Genomic DNA, 20,657 nt, shown 5'->3' on the forward strand with positions numbered 1-20,657 from the left:
TGCACCACTGGACAACTGCACAACTGTATCACTGCACAACTGTATCACTGCACAACTGTATCACTGCACAACTGTACCACAGGGCCAGTTTCCGCACTGTATCACTAAACTAAACTAAACTGAAAGATTTGCTGCATCCTACGCATTAATTGTCAGAGATTTTCGTATGTTATGTCTGTTTCACGATTAATAAAATCAATCTTTCTCTAGCTGCAAATTACACACGACAAACTGATCTGGAGGCAGGACCTTAGAAGAGAGGAGAGAAACACGAGTTGATGCAAGGGGTTAATATGGTGTGAGCACCTCTCACGTTTTCTTTACGTAAAGTCTGATATTTAGGTTTAAAGTTTAGATTTATTTATTATTACTTATACCGAGGTACAATAAAAGTTTTCTTCTGCATGATATCCAATGAGATCAGATATACCATACATAGATACAATCAGTACAAACTTAATAGATAGAGCAAAGAGGAAGGTACAGAGTGAAGAATATAATGTCTGTATTGTAGAGCCACTGAACTATTTTTGAAAGAGTTTAACAATTTATGTGGAAGAGTTTTATTGTTTAGAGGGGATAGAATCTCCCACTTTGCTAAGATGCCCCATCGAAGCTAGTCCCATTTGCTTGCATTTTCATTGAGCTGATTTGATGAGACCTTGTTTTATCGTACTCAAAATTTTGTGACGAGTTTTCGAACCACTGATTTCAACAGTGGAGGAAAGAAAGCATCTTTGATTTGATCAAAATGCAAAATTCTAAGTTATCGTGTCTACAGTGTTGAAAACATAAATGCTCTGGGATACTTTTCAGCTAGTTGCATAGCAATTTGCCATATCTGAGCCCGTGTGTGGAAAATAAATACTTGAACAAGAAATGTCAGATTAGATTGGAATATGGGCAACCATGTTCCCGTTCTGAACCACTGATGTCAGGTGGGAAGATGATAAAGGAAACTATTTGAAGATCAAAAATCTGTAGATGCAGGAAATGCAAAATACAAATAGAAAGGCATGGAAACTGGATCCAGGAGCGTAGGTACATGAGTCCTTGAAGGTGGAGCCGCAGGTGGATAGGGTGGTCAAAAACGTGTTTAGTACATTGGTCTTCATCAGTCAGAGTATTGAGTATAGAAGTTGTGAGGTCATGTTGCAGTTGTACAAGACATGGAAATGGATCGGTGCCATTTTGTGTCGAGACCCTTTATCATACTCTGGAAAGACCTGGTTGCCAGATTGGGTCTGTGGAAGGTGAAGAGTGACCAAAGATACATGATCATATCCCAATCTGATGAAGGGCCTCAACCCAAAAAAAAAACTATTCTTTTTCTCCAGGGATGCTGCCTGACCTGCTGAGTTACTCCAGCATTTTGTGTCTAGCGTTGATGTTATCCGTCACAGGGCCGATGTGAAGAGACATTCCCTTCTTCACACCAGGTTTATCCTCCATCATGTTCTGTGATATTAATGATGGATTACCTCTAATGATGGTAGTTCTAACTGGCCATCCAACAGTACAACAGTGTAGATCGATAGCAGCAGGGTGTCTTCTCCTTATTGTGGCGGGAACCCACAATGAGACTCAGTAAGCAAGTGCTAAAGACAAGGCTGAATCATTCACAGCCGTGTTCAGCTTGAAGTGCCGCTGATCCAACTTGCGTCCGTCCTGAGATCCCCTCCTCTACTGAAGAAAGTCTTCAGCCAATCTGCACAAGGTACAAGTATCAGCCAAGAATTTTGGATACAGGAAAGACCATGAAAGCTCGCAAGACCCCAGCAGAAGACTTATACTCCTGAACCAGCTGTGCCTATAGCCAACATGTTCCACCAAACTGCCATTGTTCTTCAAACCTTTCTTCAAATGAAGATTGCTCTACAAAAATAGGAGAATTCAATCCATTCAATCAGTTTACTCTCAATTATGGACGTTGTCATTGAACAATGATATCTGGTGGCATTTGTTCACAAATTATCTGCTCACTAATGCCCAACTTGGGCTTATCTGGGACCACTCTCTTCTTCACAGCGATGTGAACCAAAGAGTGGAATTCTAGAGATAAGGATTCCCATCGATGTTAAGGAACGCCAGGAGAATTGAAACCATTGTCATCAAGAGGTCTCCCATGGCTGGGGTCATATGTTGTAGATGGGAAGATGGTTATGGTTGGTAAAGGCTAATCAAAGGTAAACGTGCCCATGCCGTCTCTCAGGCAGTAACAGAGAAGCTAACCAACTTCAGTTGCCTCATCAATGACCTTCCTTCCTGCATCCAGTCAGAAGTGGGGATTTTGGTTAATGAATTCACAATGTCTTCAACTCCTTAGCAAATGAAGCAAGCCATCGGATTGAAGCTGTTTGGATTAATGGCAAATAACGTTCACATTACAAACGTGCCGCATATTGTCCATCCCCAACAAAAGAGAATCTAACTTGGATCAGAAACATCCATCAGAGAAACTCTTGGTATTTAATAGTATCTAGCAGTTTAATTTAGAGATATAGCGTGGAAATAAGCCTTTTGGCCCACCGTGTCCGTGCCGACCAGTGATCACACGTACACTTGTTCTAGCCTACAAACGGGGACAATTTACACAAGCCAATAATCCTACAAACCTGCATGGCTTTGGAGTGTGGGAGGAAACCAGTGCACCCGGGGAAAACCCACACGGTCACGGAGAATGTACCACCTCTGTACCCACAGCACCCGTTGTAAGGATCAAACCCAGGTCACTGGCACTGTAAGGCAGCAACTCTACCGCTGCGCCACTGTGCCATTCTATCATCGGGACTTGCACCAACAACATCCTGGGAATTACCATTGGCCAGAACTCACTTAGACCAGCCATATAAATACTGAGGCAATGAGAGCGTATCAGATACAGGTTGCTCAGTATTAAGTGACAGCTCCTGGCACACACAAAGGCGGGAGGTAGAATAGTGTACAGGCAGTCCCCAGGTTGCCTATGATTTGGTTCCTGAGTACTGACCTTAAGAAGGTTTCTCCTTACTAATCAGGCTATTTGACCCATTGAGTCCACTCTGCCAGTCAATCATGGCTGATCTTTGCCTCCTAATCCCATTTTCCTGCCTTCTCACCATAACCCTTGATACCCGTTCTAATCAAGAAGGTGTCTATCTCTTAAAAATATCCACTGACTTGGCCTCCATAGCCCTCTGTGGCAATGAGTTCTGCAGATTAACTACCCTCTGATTAAAGAAGTTCCTCCTCATTTGCTTTGTAAAAGAGCACCTTGAAGTCAGAAACATTTGTTTTCTGAAGTTACCCATGCATTTTGCTCTACATGCACTTGCTGTGATTACATCTTGTTGGAACAATTGCCCCATATACTACAGGTAATTAAACTAATGGAATGTGAACTGTATACATGTAATAAACGCCGTGACATATTTTATTACTGTTAGATAAAATTATTAGAAAAATGCTTTAAAAAATGTACGGGAGAATTTATGTAAAGTCATATTTTGTTGAGTCAGGTGAAAGCCGGGAAGTACCTGTCCTCTCCACTTGTCTCGTTGAGTACAGGTCAAACAACTCTCAAGAAGATTGAAAATAATGTGGACAAAGCATGCTGCGTATTCCACATTGATGCCTCCACTAGCAAGCAGTGTGTATCATCTGTAAAATACGCTGTGGTTATCCATCTACTAGGATATTCTGACAGCACCTCCCAAATCTGCCACTTCTTCACTAAGTCTACATAATCAAGAATCATTCTCCCTTCTTCCCTCTCCCTTCAAGCAGTGGATACAAAAGCTTGTAAGCACGTACCACCAGATTCAAGTACAGTTTCATCCCAGCTGTAATCAGACTCATGAACTGCCTTCTCACAAGCAAACGATTGAAAAACAATCTTCCAATCTACCTCGTTGTGGCCCTTGCACTTTTTTTTAGTATCTGCACTTTATCGGTTGATATAACACTATTTTATGCTCAGTTTATTTTTTTTCTTTTACGCTATCTGATCTATTCATGTATAATATGTTCTGCCTGGATAACACACAAAACAATGTTTTTCACCACATGTTGGTACACATGACAAAAATAAAACAAGACGGATAAGGCCTTTGGACACTAGTACCTCCTAGTTCCCTTGCTGACATGGACATTTATCACAAATCCTAGAACCCCCTTCCCCAACAACACTGAGAATATCATCATCAGGAATGCACGTTAGACACAAAATGCTGGACTCAACTCAACTGTGAAGAAGGGCCTCCACCCAAAATGTCACCCATTGCTTCTCTCCAGAGATGCTGCCTGACCCACTGAGTTACTCCAGCTTTTTGTGTCTACCTTCGATTTAAACCGGCATCTGCAGTTCCTTCCTACACATCATCAGAAATGCATTGGCTTAGGAAGGCAGCTTGCCGACATTTTCTCAAGGACAATCTGGGTTGAGGAACCGCTCTGTGACAGGCACTTCACGTCACGTCCTAAAAAAAATGAATTAAAAAAAAAAAACAACCTAAAAAGCAGTTAAAAAGTGGAAAGGTCTGATGCACATTTTATTGGAAGATTTTGTGTTTGCCTCCAAGCCGCCTATAATGTCATCCTCAGCAATGCGAGGCGAGGAGGAGGTCACTAGCAGCAAGTCTGCCAGTAGACAGCCAATATAGTTTCTGTCGTTGCATGGCCTCAGCACAGCAGAGAAACTGCTTCAGTCTGTGGACTTTGGTTGAGTAAAGCAGCCCTGTGTAACTCCTGGACTGCCTGTGATTCAGGGGGGCAGCAGAGAAGGGGCAGTTGAGTGGACTGAGTACACAGGAAGGGGGCCCACACACTCGGCAAGCCACTGGCTCGAGGCTTAACCTCTGATGTGCCGATGTACAGGTCAGCATGAGGCCTGGGATATGATGTATAAATACTGGCTGATTTTTGGTAGCTTTACGGTCCCCAGTCGGTGCCAGACATGTCGTACTCTGCCTATTTGAAGAGCAGCAGAACTGAGCATCTGTTTTTCCAGCCCTGTATCAGGCGGCTGCAGTATGAGTGTGAAATATGCTGAGGTTTTTAGTCTGCACCAAGGAATCTAACCTCAAGACGCTAGACAACCTTTGCCAAGAACATGGACAGACCTGCTAGTGTTGCCGAGCCTTTCATTCTGATTTGAGCAGCTGGGCTGAGCAAACCGGTAAACAAGTCCGTTTAAACTAATGTGCTAAAAATAAGAAATAAAAACAGATAGAAATAAATACAAGCTAGGTAGCATGTAATTATTTTGTCCTTCTCTAATCCGCTTGTTTCCGTTGGTGCCTCTCTTTTCTCAGTCTGTGTATAAAGAGGTCGCCCTCAGGAGACACTGCAGAGGAAGGTTAGTGTGGAGAGAGAGAGATAGAAAGAAAGCTGTTGTCTTGCAGCTCCAGAGACCCGGGTTCAATCCTGACAATGGGGTGATGTCTGTACGGAGCTTGTCCGCTCTCTCTATGACCGCGTGGGTTTTCTCCGAGTGCTCTTGTTTCCTAACACACTCCAAAGGGGATAAGTCTCCAGGTCCTGACAGGATATTCCCTAGGACATTGAGGGAAGTTAGTGTAGAAATAGCCGGGGCTATGACAGAAATATTTCAAATGTCATTAGAAACGGGAATAGTCCCCGAGGATTGGCGTACTGCGCATGTTGTTCCATTGTTTAAAAAGGGTTCTAAGAGTAAACCTAGCAATTATAGACCTGTTAGTTTGACTTCAGTGGTGGGCAAATTAATGGAAAAGATACTTAGAGACAATATATATAAGCATCTAGATAAACAGGGTCTGATTAGGAACAGTCAACATGGATTTGTGCCTGGAATGTCATGTTTGACTAATCTTCTTGAATTTTTCGAAGAGGTTACTAGGGAAATTGACGAGGGTAAAGCAGTGGATGTTGTCTATATGGACTTTAGTAAGGCCTTTGACAAGGTTCCTCATGGAAGGTTGGTTAAGAAGGTTCAACTGTTGGGTATAAATGCAGGAATAGCAAGATGGATTCAACAGTGGCTGAATGGGAGAAGCCAGAGGGTAATGGTGGATGGCTGTTTATCGGGTTGGAGGCAGGTGACTAGTGGGGTGCCTCAGGGATCTGTGTTGGGTCCTTTGTTGTTTGTCATGTACATCAATGATCTGGATGAAGGTGTGGTAAATTGGATTAGTAAGTATGCAGATGATACCAAGATAGGGGGTGTTGTGGATAATGAAGAGGATTTCCAAAGTCTACAGAGTGATTTAGGCCATTTGGAAAAATGGGCTGAAAGATGGCAGATGGAGTTTAATGCTGATAAATGTGAGGTGCTACACCTTGGCAGGACAAATCAAAATAGGACGTACATGGTAAATGGTAGGGAAATGAAGAATACAGTTGAACAGAGGGATCTGGGTATAACCGTGCATAGTTCCTTGAAGGTGGAATCTCATATAGATAGGGTGGTAAAGAAAGCTTTTGGTATGCTAGCCTTTATAAATCAGAGCATTGAGTATAGAAGCTGGGATGTAATGTTAAAATTGTACAAGGCATTGGTGAGACCAAATCTGGAGTATGGTGTACAATTTTGGTCGCCCAATTATAGGAAGGATGTCAACAAAATAGAGAGAGTACAGAGGAGATTTACTAGAATGTTGCCTGGGTTTCAACAACTAAGTTACAGAGATAGGTTGAATAAGTTAGGTCTTTATTCTCTGGAGCGCAGAAGGTTAAGGGGGGACCTGATAGAGGTCTTTAAAATGATGAGAGGGATAGACAGAGTTGATGTGGACAAGCTTTTCCCTTTGAGAATAGGGAAGATTCAAACAAGAGGACATGACTTCAGAATTAAGGGACAGAAGTTTAGGGGTAATATGAGGGGGAACTTCTTTACGCAGAGAGTGGTGGCGGTGTGGAATGAGCTCCCAGTGGAAGTGGTGGAGGCAGGTTCATTAGTATCATTTAAAAATAAATTGGATAGGCATATGGATGAGAAGGGAATGGAGGGTTATGGTACGAATGCAGGCAGGTGGGACTAAGGGGAAAAAATTTGTTCGGCATGGACTTGTAGGGCCGAGAAGGCCTGTTTCTGTGCTGTAATTGTTATATGGTTATATGGTTAAAGACGTACAGGTTTGTAGGTTAATTGGCTGTGGTAAATTTGTACATTGTACCTAGTGTGTTGGATAAAGTTATTGGACCATGTGATTGCTTCAGTCGGCCGAAGGTTCGTGTTTCCTCCCTGTATCTGTCCTGACCTCGGGTGCTGTATCTGCGGAGTTTGCACGTTCTGCTTGTGACTGTATGGGTTTCCTCCCTGTATCTCTGAAGACTAAAGAAAATTGAGGTTTTCGTGATCTTTTTCTTTGGTGAACACATGCATTTACTTTGAAAGAAACATTGTCAAATTGGAAATTTCTGTAAACTAAGGTTCTGTCCTGACCTCGGGTGCTGTCTGTGTGGAGTTTGCACGTTCTGCTTGTGACTGTATGGGTTTCCTCCGGGTGCAGCGGTTTCCTCCCACATCCCAAAGATGAGCAGGTTCACAGGTTGATTTGTCTGTAAAATTGCCCCTCGCATGTAGGGAGTAGAATAACATAGAACTAGTGTGAATAGGTTGGCACGGACTAGGAGGGTCGAGATGGCCTGTTTCTGTGCTGCAATTGTTATATGGTTATATGGTTAATAGGTGGACATCGGTTGGCACTGACTCGGTGGTGGACCAAAGGACCATGTGTGAATTTGGAAACTAATCTAAACTGAATCAATAAATTCTATACCCTAAAGGGAATCACATAAGTCTTCTCACATCTCTACCTCTAGTGTTCCCTAAGTATTTTTCCTGGGGGCCTCGCTATTATCTCAATGAGCATATACCTCTGTTACATTATCTGTAAACATTGCATCAGTTTTCACACATAGGGCAAGTACACATAGCCCTCTCAGTATCTCCTTTATCCCCACCACTGTTGTCAATTTCACAGGCCACTCGTGCAACACCCACTGAGGGAGCTGGTAGACATTTCCGCCAATTAAATAATGTATCCCAGTTTCATCTGCAGACCGACAGCACAGAAACGGGGCCTTCAGCCCAACCCCTCCATGCTGACCAAGATGCCCCATCCAAGCTAGTCTCAAATTGCCCATGTTTGGCCCATATCCCTCAAAACCTTTACTTTCCATGTAATCTTTCATGCCCTACAGTCATACCAATAAAAAGCAACGAACACACAAGATGCATTTTAACATAAACATCCACCACAGTGACTCCTCCACATTCTTCACTGTAATGTAAGGCCAAAATAAAAGTTCAATCTCTTCCCTTCTTTGTTCTGCGGTCGGGTGCCTTGAGCCTCGAGCCGTCCGTTGTCGGGGCGATCTTGGCTCCTGTAGTCGGAGGTCGGGCCTTCTGCATCGGGGCGATCAAGCTCCTGCATTGGGGGGGAATCTCAGCTCCCCTGCACCAGGCGATCTGACCCCAGGTTGGGGCTGGTCGAACCTCCTGCAGCTTGGAGCTTCCTGACATCAGCCTGTACCCGAGACTGCGAGCTCCTCGATGGTGAAATCCGCAGGCCTCGGTTGGAGCGTCGATCCCAGGCAAGAGACCGCAGGCTCTGATGATAAGTGCACGGCCCCGCGCTGGAGCTCAAAGTCAGTCCCAAGCGAGGCCGCCAGCTCCATGATGTTAGGCTGCAGAGCGACCAGAGATACGATCCGGAAAACTATTGCATCTCCAGCAAGGTAAGAGATTGAGAAAAACGTTTCCCCCCCCCCTTTATGTCAAGTTTGACCTGGATGTAAGTTTTGCACCTTGAACCTGTGCCCTCCTTAAGATGACCAGTATCCTCTTAAACTATTGCTGTGAGTTTGCCCATATGCTGCTGAAACCTTCCCAGTTCCCACAGGATTGGACTATTCTGACATAGCCCTGGCTGGCCTTTGCGTTCTTGCTCACATTATCTTGGGTTCATCCAGAACTTTCTATCTGTGAGGTAGCTGTGGCTGGGGCAGCATGATGGCATAGCGGTAAAGTTTGTGCCTTACAGCACCAGAGGCCAGGGTTCGATCCTGACTACGGGTACTGTACCCATGACTGCGTGGGTTTTTCGGGTGCACTGGTTCCCTCCTGCACTCCAAGGACATACAGGTTTGTAGGTTAATTGGCTTCAGTAAAAAATTAAAATTGTCCATAATGTATAGGATAGTGTTACTGTACAGGGTGTGGACTCAGTGGGTCGAAGGGCCTGTTTCTGCACTGTATTTCTAAACTGAAACATGTTCTTCTCTCTTTCCTCTGCTCGCTGGCCTATATTGACTCCCAAGATTTCAGTTGTAAATTCTCTTCCTTGTTTAATTCCAGCCTCCCCTTGTGAATCCCAGGTGTCATAGAGTGATAGAGTGTGGAAACAGGCCCTCCAGCCCAACTTGCCCACAATGTCCCAGCTACACTAGTCCCACCTGCCAGCTGTTGGCCCATATCCCTACAAACCTGTCCTATCCATGTACTTGTCTAACTGTTTCTTAAACTTTGGGATAGTCCCTGCCTCAACTACCTCCTCTGAGAGCTTGTTCCATAAATCCACCATCCCTTGTGTTACCCCTCGGATTCCTATTAAATCTTTTTCCCTTCACCTTAAACCTATGTCCTCTGGTCCACAATTCACCTACTCTGGGCAGGTGATTCTGTGCATCATCTACCCCATGATCTTATACACCTCTATAAAATAATTCCTCATCCTCCTGCGCTCCAAGGAATAGAGTCCCAGGCTACACAACATAGTCTTCTCCAAGGGTGGTGAGTGTATGGAACAAGCTGCCAGATGAGTGGACAACCTCACATTTATCCGCATTAAACGTAATCTGCCATGCATCCGCCCATTCCCCCAACCTGTCCAAGTCACCCTGCATTCTCATAGCATCCTCCTCACAGTTCACACTGCCACCCAGCTTCGTGTCATCTGCAAATTTGCTAATGTTACTTTGGATCCCTTCATCCAAATCATTGATGTATATTGTAAATAGCTGTGGTCCCAGCACCGAGCCTTGCGGTACCCCACTAGTCACTGCCTGCCATTCTGAAAGGGACCTCACTCTCTTGTTTCCTGTCTGCCAACCAGTTCTGTATCCATGTCAGCACTCCACCCCCAATACCATGTGCCCTAATTTTGCCCACTAATCTCCTATGTGGGACCTTATCAAATGCTTTCTGAAAGTCCAGGTACACTACACCCACTGGCACAAAAGATTCTAGCACAGCCCAAAGGGCGAGGGTGCCAAACTAGCGTGGGTGAAATGGAGCGAGTATCACAATGTTCACCAGGCAACCACATCAAAATAGGGTTGTGATCAAAGGACTAAGATGTAGCCTCTGCTCCTCGGACTGGGCTCCAGAGGTTGACCCTAGTCTCAGTCCGCCACTGGGCTGGGTTGGCCAGCCTGGGACCACATACTTGGGTCTGACCAGGTCTATGGTCCCTCTGTTCATTTGGCATCTTTCTGTGTTGGGGAGAGAGGGCATTTGGGCAGCCTGGCAGGGAATGAATTGGGAAGAAATTGGCTCAACATTTGTTGAGATGGTGAGTGGGAGGGAATAGGTCAGGTTAACACTTGTGGGGAGTGGGAATGTAGGGATTGGCCTCGGACTTGAGATAGTGAGGGGGGGGGGGGGGGGGGGGTGAGGACAATAATCTGCTTTGAGGTGGGAGAGAAGGAGGAAGGCATCAACCTCCACATGTTTAGGGGAGGGGGCGGGGGGAGGGGGGGGGGAGGAGATGAAGGGAGGGAATAAATAAGATCAGCAATTATACTGGTTGTGGTGGGGGAGAAGAGAGTTGCCTGGCACTTGTATGGTGGGGATTTGAGCTCCGGGTTTGTTGTGGGGGGGGTTGGGGGGTGGGGGTGGTGATTGGGGAGGTCAGCAGGCTGTGGGGACCATGTGGTGCAGGTGGAAGGAAGGGAGATGTTGGAGATGACGATGATGATGATGGGAGCTTTAGAACCAAAGAGAATGCAATGGGGCTGTGTTTTAGTGTGTGGAGGCTGAGTACTCAGGGATTACACTCATCTTGTGCCTTTCCTAGGTCGATCCTGGACCCCGAAGGATGTTGTCCCAGGGTTGTTCTATGCCAGGCACACAATCCCTTTCCTCCTTGGAGTTCCTTGTCAATCTCCATAAGCAAAGTTGCATGAGGAATTAAATCATCACTGTGTCCATTGAACAGAAATCATGTCCGAGTTATGAAGGTGCTTCAGGTCAGGAGGCCTCAGTTGGTACAATTCAACATAAACCATAAATGACTCCATATTAAATTAACTTTGAGTTACACAGTACTCAGGAAAACAATGTTATGCCATTCACTGTTCTATATACGTGGCAGTTTCACTTGTCGATATACATAGTGTCTATATTCTGAAATGACTCGTATTATTGATTCGCCCTTTCACAAATGTGAATGTGAAACATTCTTCAAGCAGATTAGCCAACACTTCCTCCTTTTATATAGTTGCATAATGTGATGATTTACTCAACAATTGTGATACAGGTGCACAACCTTTTATCCGGTGTTCCGGAAACCGAAAAACTCCGAAAACCGGCCATTTTTTCCAGATGTCATCTGCGCACCAAAGCTCGCGTTTTGCGCCAAACTTGACCCGAAACGACCCACGGTCAACCCAGGTCTGTACTACTGTAGCGGCTGCCTCCTCCCCGGAGACGCTTAAACATCTGTAAATCATTGCTTGAATGTTAGTCAGTTAGTTTGGAGGGCTTTTATGTGAAGGGGGGTGAAGGGGTAAACTTTAATTCTTAGTCCCCTACCTGGTCGGAGAGGCGGGGAGCGGTCAATGCCTTACCGGGTCGCTGTGCAGTAAGCTCCGCAGCGCTGTGGCCGCCGACCCAACATTCGCGGGGCGTTGCTGGATTTGGAGCCGCGCAGCCAGGGGTAGAGTTGCTGGGGTCGGAGCTCCAACCGGCGCCGCCCGCGGCCGGACGGAGCCCCCAGCTCCGCGAGGTTGGGAGTCGCCGACCAGGTAGAATTAAAGTTTCCCCCTTCACCCCTACTCCACCACCACCACATAAAACCCCTCCAAACTAACTGACTAACATTTATGCAATGATTCTCCCGGTCTCCGGGGAGGAGGCAGCTGCTCCAGACTTTTCAAGCCGCCCGCGCTACCTACCTAATCTACGCTAAAAATCTTCCATTCGGAAATCCGAAAATGTCCGAAATCCGACAAGTGTCTGGTCCCAAGGCTTTCGGATAAAAGGTTGTGCACCTGTACAACAAAGGGCGGCACGGTGGTGCAGCGGTAGAGTTGCTGCCTCACAGCGCCAGAGACCTGAATTCGATCCTGACTACAGGTGCTGTCCATACGGAGTTTGCACGTACTTCCCGTGACCTGCACGGGTTTTGTCCGGGTGCTCCGGTTTCCTCCCATGCTCCAAAGATGTACTGGTTGTAGTCTAATTGGCTTGGTAACGTTGTAAATGGTCCCCAATGCGTGTAGGATGGTGCTTGTGTAATGTGCGTAGATCGCTGGTTGGTGGGGACCCGGTGGGCCGAAGAGCTTGTCTCCCCACTGTATCTCTAAACTAATTCCTAAACTAAATTAAATTAAAAGGCTAAGTATGCAGAATTTGGTTATGTATCTCAATTTCCATTGCCCAGTGCTTGATAAAATCTTTCTTTTTTGAATCTACCTGAAGACTCAAACATTGGTGTCATTCAACTCTTGACTGATGTTCTGCTGTCAGCCCAGGCTTTCTGTAGCAATACAGTGCGGGCTTGTCTCACTTTCTGAGCTTTGGACAAAACTGCCAGCAGATGGTACTATTTCACCATCGAGAAGCAGAATAACATGTGATTTTCAATTATTGGAGGATCTGCTCTTTCAGAGGGATACATAATATTGAATCTTTATTTTGAAATGGACAAAAAGTGCTGGAGCAACTCAAGGGGTCAGGCAGCATCTCTGGGGGAACAAAGAAAGCTAGACGAGGGGCGGGGCAGGACAGGTAAGAAGCGTGGCAGGTAATATGTGGACACAGGTGAGCAGAGTTTTTAATAGGGAAATGGTTGGAATAAAGGCCAGAGATAAAAATAGGTGTGACAAGGTTGAAGTTTTGCGAATTGTGAAACTAGAGGGAGGAGTGTAGTGGAGAAGGGGATAAATAACAGGGAGTCTAGGTGGGACATAGATGGAGAGGGGGAATAGAAAGGGGAGCTCAGTTGTGGGGGTTTGTAGGAGGTTACCACGAATTAGAGCATTCAAAGTTCATGCCATTGGGCTATACACACACAATGGACAATAGGTGCAGGAGGAGGCCATTCGGCCCATCGAGCCAGCACCTACCCCGTTCCTGGATACGGAGAAATAGACATTTATATTTCTCTGAATTGTAGAACAAATTGTTATGGCAAGATAGAACCGATCCTGACAGACCTTTCCTTTCACTTTTCTGCTCATGTCTATTCTGATAAATATTCCATGAAAAAGAAATCAAATATTCGCAGGTAGACGGCCAGTTGCCACTCTGTCTTTTCTTGAGATGGGACGTGTAGACCTTGCCTGTTTTCAATAAAGCTTTTTAATCTGCCTCGGCATGTGTGAAAATGAATTAAACTGACTAACTAATTTTCTTCACTCAGAAGCCAATGTAATAGGTCTGATATCAAAATGAATCAGACTCAGTCTTGGTTAGTCCTGAGAGTGAAGGCTACCTGGTTTTGTCTGGTAGGCGGCGCGGCTCTGGCCAGCAGCGGCCTCTGCAGCCTGTCCGCGTTTTTATTATTTTTTGTCTGTGTTTTTATGTAGTTTTTGTTATTTTATGTTGGGGTGTGTGTGTGGGGGGGCGGGGGGGGGGTGGGAGGGGGGGGGAAACTTTTTGAATCTCTCCCTGCACTGGAGACCCGACCTTTTCTCGTCGGGTCTCAGGTGTCGTTGAGGCCGCAACGAGGAGCGGCCTCCAACAGGAAGAAGCCGGGGACTCAGGTGCCGACTCACCGTTGCCGTCGCGGAGCTGGCCGAGTCCGGAGCGGTGGAGGAGCGTTGCCGCTGCCGCTGCTGCTGCTGCTGCTGAGTCGGAGGCTGCTGCTGCTGCTGCTGCTACCGGAGAGTCGGAGGCTCCAACGACGGGTCTGTGGACGACGGCACCGGGAGCCCACGGCTCCCTGGAGGGAGACCGCTTTTCAGGGCTCCTGCAACGGCGACTTCTCCCGCCCGAGTTGCGGGGTTGAAGAGCTCCTGGAGCGGGGCCTACATCACTGCCCCGCGCGGCTGGAATGGCCGCGGACTCTGCGAGCGCACACCGGGGGCTCTAACACCAAGACCCGGTGTGCGACCTCGCACCACCCGGCGTGGCTTTAATGGCCGCGGGACAATCGCCATCGCCAGCCGGGGGCTATGACTTTGACTCTGACATCGGGGGGGGGAGAGTGCAGTGGAGAGATAAGTTTATTTGGCCTTCCATCACAGCTATGTGATGGATGTTTATGTTAAATGTAATTATGTTGTGTCTGGGTCTATTTGTGTGTAATGTATGGCTGCAGAAACGGCATTTCGTTTGGACCTCCAGGGGTCCAAATGACAATTAAATTGACTCTTGACTCTTGTCGGTGTAACAATTGCCTTGCTGCGAAAAAATGAATTATCTCAGATAACTCAAAATCCCCCCATAAAAGCAAGCAAAGAAAAGGCACCCATTTGTCCTCAATACCACAGCATCTACAGCTCTAATTGAACAACTGCAAGAACATCTGACGGATCATTTTGACTCGGATGGGATAGTTTCTGGCTGTAGAATGTTTCCAGCATTTGATAAACTTTGCACCAAAGGCATACCACTTGGCTTCAGATATCGTAGATCATTTGAAATTGATGCTTGTGAATTGTGCAACTCTAGAACTGGTTCTTTCGATAACAAATCTTATATATCTGCTGTTTGGAATGTTTGTAAAGTAATGGGTAGTGATTCACATTATGATATCTGTAAGACCATAACAAGATGCTAACTGTGGTTCAGGCTGGAAGCAACTTGCCTGTTTTGGGAGCACACTGGTGCTTCCAACATGTGGACTGGACTTTGGATGGTTTGGTTTTTCTTGGTTAATGCCCCCAAAATATGGCGCCTGTGTTTAGTTTAGTTTAGTGTTTAGAGATGCAGTGTGGAAACAGGCCATTTGGCTCACCAAGTCCATGCTGACCAGCGATCCCTGCACACTAACACTATCCTATACACACTAGGGACAATTTACAATTTTACCAAAGCCAATTAACCTACAAATCTGTACATCTTTGGAGTGTGGGAGGAAACCGGAGCACCCAATTGAAAACCACCTATGTCAAGGGGAGAAGGTACAAACTCCATACAGATAGCACCCGTAGTCAGGATCAAACTTGGGTCTCTACCGCTGTGCCACCATGCTGCCCGACTTTTGCACAACTGTGCATTTGTGGTTGTGCAAAAGAATTTCACTGCTGTGCACACGTGACAATAACGAAGCATTGAACCAAGTTGTCCAACCATACAGATTATGTTTGCTGCTAAACCCTGACCATTCCCAATTCAATGCACGTCATTTAATTTAGGAGACAGTGCTGGTTCAGGAATCCTTTAAAATAGAGTCAGTCATTTCTTCAGCATGCAAGGTTAGGAGAAGTCTATAAGCATGCATCATAGGAAGTGGAATGTTATTTTTATGCCCTAACTTTCATTTCGTTGTCTCAGTTGCCAGAAGTGTATTGAATGAGGTTAGAACATTCGAATGGAGGATCTGAAACTAAACCTCAATCTGTGGTAATTCAACTGTTGGTACATTAAACTCAGAATAACTTTATACAAGTAAAATTAACCTATAAAAGTCACTTATTACAACTTATCCACGTTCAAAATACCCATTGGATTATATCAGTTGTAGAAATTAGAGGGATTTTTAAGGATGTCAGCTCATTTTATCATTAAACAAGAAGGTGTTTGCTTTTGCCTGAAGGTGCCAAAAATATCACAGTGACTATATCCTGTTTTGCTCTGAAGTCTCACAGCAGCAGTTCCTTCCTGGATCTTTTGCATTACACATCAAGTAGTTGACCCAGGTCTTAAAATACGTGCGGAAGTTTGTCCCAGAACATTCCACAAAATTGCAGATGTTTCTCCTAAAATTGCAGATGTTTCTCCTAAACGTTTCAACTCCTCATGTTGCATGCCGGGTGGAAGAGGGCACAAACAGGAACACCAATGCATGGTGTTACCTTTATAGTTTGTGCCAATGTTTCAAGGAACCAGATATTTTACATGAAGCGTTTAGTTTAGTTTAGAGATACAGCACGGAAACAGACTCTTGGACCCACCGACCAGCGATCCCCGCACAATAACACTTTCCTACACACACTCGGGACAATTCACAATTATACCATGCCAATTAGCCTACAAACCCTGTACGTCTTTGGAGAATGGGAGGAACCCAGAGATCCTGGAGAAAACCCACGCAGTTCACGGGGAGAACGTACAAACTTTGTACAGACAGCGCCCGTAGTTAGGATGAAACCCTGGTCTGTGAGGCAGCAACTTGACCTCTGCACCACTGTGCTGTCTACTTATCTTAACTTATCTTTTCTTAAGTAAAGCATTCTCTCTACTCATTGCATCGAAGATGTATTGAAATCTTTCTGCAAGAAATTGTTTAATTTGACTCCACTTTCCTTCCTTCACAAATAAATGAAAGAGGTGGCTAATAGAGAGAGAACAGGGGCATGGAACTGATGATATAACTCTTTGAAAGAATTGATTCAGATCTGTTGATGAATGTTCTACTTCTGCAGAAATAATGAATAGTGAAGAGGACACAAGGAAGTCACAGGGGGATATAAAGAGATGGTGAGAAGCAAAGATCTGATAAATAGAACATCATTTGGAAAAATGAAAAATTGTTCGTTGTGCCTGGATAATTTCAAAATATGTTCTTTATCCAATTAGTGAGTTTTTGCACTAGAGTCATAGAGCCATAGTCATGCAGCGTAGAAATATCCCCTTCGGCCTAACTTGCCCCCACCCACATCTATCTATATTAAACCCACCCGCCTGTGTTTGGTCCATATCCCTCTAAACCGATCCTATCCACGTCCCTGTCCAAATGTTTATCACACATTGCAATAGTACCTGCCACAGCTACCTCCTCCAGCAGCTCGCTCCATATTCTCACCACCCATGATGTAAAAACATTTGCTCCTCACCTGAAACCTACATCTTCTGGTTCTTCAACCCCCTTATTATACTATCTAACCCTCTCTATCATCTATCATCCTACAATGCTACAAGGAGTAAAGACCCAGCCAGCCCAACCTCTGAGATGCACAAGGGTCTAGGAGTTCCAGTGCATGATGCACGGGTTCAGTCTGTAATTTTTGTACCTTTTTATGTCTCTAGTTTCCCTCACCCCTGATTCTCAGTCTGAAGAAGGGTCTCGACCCAAAACATCGCCTTTTCCTTTTCTCCATAGATGCTGCCTGACCCGCTGAGTTCCTCCAGCATGTTCGGTATAAACCAGCATCTGCAGTTCCTTCCGTGTTCCTGTTGATGTTTCCTCTTGTGGGAGGATCTAGAATGAAGGAGGTCACAGCTTAAAAATAAATTTATTGCAAAGATAATGTGAAATAAACGTAAAATGCTGGAGTAACTCTTTCCTGGAAATCTCTTCATCCAAGCTCTGTTGGCAGAAACTTTGTGGGGTTTTTTTGTAAGCCAGAGTAGGTAACTCATTGATAAAGCAAAAGATGGACATTACCTGGGACTAACGGGAATGCACATTGAAATGATGATCAGATCATCCATAATCCTGCCAAATGATGGGTGGATACAAGAGGCTTATTTGGCTTGTGTGTTGACGTGTATGTTCTGAAGCATGCATTATTCAACAAGATAACCTACGGATGTGATAATAACGCACATTTATCTATTTCCTGTTGCTTGTTGTTTAACATTAGATGCCATAGAAATAAGGTTCCTTTTAAACAAATGGGTTTTTCGCTGTGATATTGACAGTAAACCAAGAAATTGAATGATGGCACTTATCAAATTCAAGTTTTTGATAACCCTTCAATGAGTTTTGTTTAAATTATCCATCCATTTATCAGGAAGAGGGAGGGTTTCGCTGATAAACTCAACATTCATTGCATAATCCCATGGGTTGAAACTAGCAGGGAAGCCTGAGCACACAGATAGAAGTCTTTAAAATTGCAAAGTGTTTCCATATGGTGAATGGTGAGAAATTGAATCTGGATTCCATCGTATCAAAAACAAAACAAACGATAGCCATCTAGTAAAGTAAAGATTTTCAGAACAAATGTATTTTCAAAGAGAGTGGTGCAACTGTGAAGTCTGTGGGGTATTCAGAGACACTAGTAATGATGCACTTGTGGATAGGTGATTAATACAGCAGCAGGCTTCTGTGGAGTAGAATGGGGAAACAAGGAACTGCAGATGCTGGTTCTCAAAAACAGACACAAGTTGGCTCAGTACCTGTGACTCAGCGGGTCAGGCAGCATCTCTGTTAACATGGGTTGGTGGCGTTTTGGGCTGGGACCCTTCAGACTGAATGCGGTGGTGGTGGAGGGGGGGAGGTGAAGAAGGTTCTCAACCCGAAATATCACCCATTCCTTCTCTCCAGAGATGCTGCCTGTCCCGCTGAGTTACTCCAGCATTTTGTGTCTATCTTTGGTTTAAACCAGCATCCACAGTTCCTTCCTACACAAGTAATAGGGCGGGTTTCTGATTTGCATATGGTTGGGCAAAGGTCAGAGATGAGAAGAGAAAAGGTGTGAGATAAGAATAGATTTGTAAGGTCGCCAAGACCAAGTGACCAAGTGACCAACTGTCCAAGTGACCAAGTGTCCAAGTGTCCAAGTGTTCAAATGTCCGCAACCAAGTGACCAAGTGTCCAAGTGACCAAGTGTCCAAGTGTCCAAGTGACCAAGTGTCCAAGTGTCCAAGCGTCCAAGTGTCCAAGTGACCAAGTGACCAAGTGTCCAAGTGACCAAGTGTCCAAGTGTCCAAGTGTCCAAGTGACCAAGTGTCCAAGTGACCAAGTGTCCAAGTGTCCAAGTGTCCAAGTGTCCAAGTGTCCAAGTGACCAAGTGACCAAGTGTCCAAGTGTCCAAGTGTCCAAGTGACCAAGTGTCCAAGTGACCAAGTGTCCAAGTATAGAGTCAGCGACGGATTTGCCGAACACTTCGCCGGATTGTTCGACTGCTCAGAATAAAGAAGGAGATTGGACTTTTTTGCCTTCCATCACAGTGGGGAATGTGGGGGATCTGCTGTGGTGGATGTTTATGTAGTTTTGTGTCTTGTTGCTGTTTTTTCGTCTGGCTGTATGGTAATTCGCATATTGGTACATGTGACAATAAAAGACCTTTGACACGAAATGCTACATCCATGTTCTTCAGAGATGCTCCCTGACTGGCTGAGTTACTTCAGCACTTTGTGCCTCTTTTCTGTGGAGAAGGAGCCAACATGGTCCATTTGGAACAGATAGCTTACTTCAATGGTATATGCATGTATGATTAATGTGAGATTCAATTATGTTTTTATGAATGAATGACAGCTCACTCATATTGCATTGCCTTTGAAGAAAGCCCAGTGCATCAATTCTGAGCTGCACTGAAAAAAAACTGCTCTTGGGAATTTAACCCCATTGGCAACAAATAGTTTTATTTCATTTTTTTGCCAATTTGGGCATGACTGGCAATGCCAGCTTTTATTACCTCCACCTAATTATCTTTGAGGAGATAGTGGAGACTTAACATTATGATTGCTGCTGACATGGTGGGCTGAAGAGCATACTCTGGGTAAAGTAAGTCTCCACTATCTCCTCAATGGTATCTGACGACACTAGGCCCATATCACTCTGTTCCCAACTCATTTATAAAGTGTCTAAATGCATTTTAAATGTTACTATCATATCTTATTCCATCACCTCCTCTGAAAGGAAGTGCAAGGCTCCTGCCACCCTTCTGGTAAAACACCTTACCTCATAAATCTCTTTTAAACATCCCCTCTTGCCTTAAAAACATAGCTGCCAATATTTGATATTTCTACCCAGGGAAAATTACTCTATCTTTAGCTGTCATCATTTTATATAATTCCATCTGGTCACCCTCCAGCCTCCGATGCTCCAGAGAAAAGGTTAGAAGTTTATCCAATCTCTCGTTATAGCCAAGACATTTCAATCCAGGCAACGTCCTGGTGAACCTTTTCTGCATCATCATCAAAGCCTCCACATCTTTACTGTAAAGATGCGACCAAAATGCAACACCAGACCTTCTCACACGGAGGGTGGTGAGTGCATGGAACGAGCTGCCAGAGGAGGTCATTGAGGCACGTACTGTAACAACAGATAAAAGATATTTGGGCAGGAACATAAATAGGAAAGGTTTTGAGGGGCATGGACCAAATGTAGGCAGGTAAGAGGAGAGCAGATGGGACATCTTGGTCAGCGTGGGCAAGTTGAGTCAAGGGGCTGTATGATTCGTTGACAAAACACCAAATGTGCCCTCCCCTAATGCAACGCAACTACCGAGCTTTTACACTAAATGCCCTGAATGATGGGCACAAGCATGCCATAGGCCATCTATACCATCTGATCCATTTGTATTGCTTTCTCAAACTCCTGCAGTCACTCTGATGTAGATACTCAAACAGGAATCCA

The 20,657-nt window shown here is 45.0% G+C and overlaps 1 protein-coding gene across 1 annotated transcript in view; it reads left to right on the forward strand.

The window, feature by feature from the left end:
* Window positions 1-20,657, forward strand: part of LOC129703769 (protein SNORC-like) — a 29,435-nt gene that overhangs the window by 4,766 nt on the left and 4,012 nt on the right. The window lies entirely within an intron of this gene.

Source organism: Leucoraja erinacea, chromosome 14 (assembly GCF_028641065.1).
Source record: "Leucoraja erinacea ecotype New England chromosome 14, Leri_hhj_1, whole genome shotgun sequence".
NCBI classification, from domain to species: Eukaryota; Metazoa; Chordata; class Chondrichthyes; order Rajiformes; family Rajidae; genus Leucoraja; species Leucoraja erinaceus.